This window comes from Galeopterus variegatus, unplaced genomic scaffold (assembly GCF_000696425.1).
Source record: "Galeopterus variegatus unplaced genomic scaffold, G_variegatus-3.0.2 Scaffold11120, whole genome shotgun sequence".
Lineage (NCBI taxonomy): Eukaryota > Metazoa > Chordata > Mammalia > Dermoptera > Cynocephalidae > Galeopterus > Galeopterus variegatus.
This window is the reverse complement of record NW_007737231.1, coordinates 39,965-41,973: the sequence shown is the minus strand read 5'-3', so window position 1 is coordinate 41,973 and position 2,009 is coordinate 39,965.

The window sequence follows — 2,009 nt, the reverse complement described above, 5'->3', positions numbered from 1 at the left end:
CTTCCAACTCAGTAAGAGAATCTTTGCAAACATTTGCTCTTTTTTCAGGTTTTTTTTTTTTTTGCTTTTTTTCTGAAGTCTCACCTGGAAAGGATTTTACTTGTAGTAAACTTATAAGCAAGCCTTTTTCACAAGAAAAATATTTCAAAGCAAAGGGAAATTATTTTCTGCATTGTGATAACTTGTATCCGTGGCTATGCCATAAAAAGATGAGGCATTTAGATCTTTGATAACTTCTGTAATAGCAAACAGAACTTTTATATTTTTATTATCTTAGGACATTTTGTCCTGGAATTTGAACATTTGCTTGCAATTTTGGAGTCAGAAAATACTTCTGAAAGCAGTACATTCAAACAGCTGTTTGACCTGAGTTATAGTGATATACAGTGTGGGAGGCCATTACAACTTCTGCTGCCATTATTTTATCTTCACCTGAATTTCGCATAATCAAGAAATTATTTTATCATTTGCTTTGGTACTAGTTGAGGAAATCATACATATCTGAGGCTAAGCTGTTAGTGTTTGCTGGTTTGTATCTAACTTTCTGACATATCTGAAATTGAATGCACTGCATACTGCACAAGGAACTTCAAAATTTTGACTTTTCCCTCATTTAATAAAAGTCCACTCATTATAAAGTTTACACTTATGTTTTGGCATTTTGGGCTTTAAATATATACAAATAAGACACTGATAAGAGCAACTACCAGAAGAATGGAAAAGGTTGGATCTGATAACCTCACAGCCATATCAGTGTATATGTCACAATTATGAACTCACAACTAACCAGAAACAAGGGTTGAACCATTCAAAGGGTTGCAAACTTGAGACTAACAATAAACGCAACTCAATATGTTGCAAAAAAAGGTGCCCTAACCCTTTGTTTACAAGGTAGAGCTGTTTGTATAAGGAATAGTCTTCCAGGTTAAAGCCAGAGTTGATTACACACCAAGTTTCAGGAAGCCTGTCATTCAAGGATTGGTGGACTGTCAGTAGCTGGGGTGTTTAGGAACTGACTTTCAGCTGTGTTAGTGTGGTCACTGGAGTCAGGCTGCTTTTGGCCAGCATACTTTCAGAAGTCTGAAAGGAGGATCAGAGCATCTCTGAGGAGTTTTTCCCACCACCTGGCCTCTGATTCTTCATATTCCAATGTATGGGGATGATACAGGATACTCGAAATTCTTAGGGTACGTTTATCTCCTTCCTCTTCTTAATCCCTCCCAACCCAATCATTCACCAGGTGCTGCTTACCGGTCTGCCTTCAAAATCTCCCCCAGCTCCTCCCTTCCTCCCACAATCCACACTGCCCTACTGCCTGGTCCCAGCCTCATGCTCCCAGACTGGGACTACTACCCCAGTCTCCCTCCTGGTCTCTCTCCCCAAAGGAGCTCTCCCATCCTTGGGCTCCTCACTATCCATCATACACTGTGTTTTTTCTCCAGAGTGCTCATCACAACCTGAAGTTGGCTCATTTAAATACTCTATTACTTGGCTGTATGCACCATCAGCTCGAGGACACTAGTATGTTTTGTTCACTTGGTAACATCCATGTAGCAGCATGCTTGTCATGTAGCACCTGCTCAAGAAATACCTGGTGAATATTTGTTAAATGAAAGGAAGGATGTGTGGAAGAGTAGGAGTAAGGGGATGAAAGGATGAGTGGTAAAAGAATGGATGGATGGAAGGATGAATGGAGGGATGAAAGGGTGGGTGGAAGGTGGATGGATGGATGCATAAGTGGAAGACTGCATGGATGGGTGCGTGCATGAAAGCTTAGATAGATGAATAAAAGGGTGATGGATGAATGAAAGGTTGAAGGGACGGATGGGTAGGTAGGTGGATGGATGAAAGGGTGGGTGGAAGGTGGATGGATGGATGCATAAGTGGAAGACTGCATGGAGGGGTGCGTGCATCAAAGCTTGGATAGAAGAATGAAAGGGTGATGGAAGAATGAAAGGTTGAAGGGACGGATGGGTAGGTAGGTGGATGGATGAAAGGGTGGGTGGAAG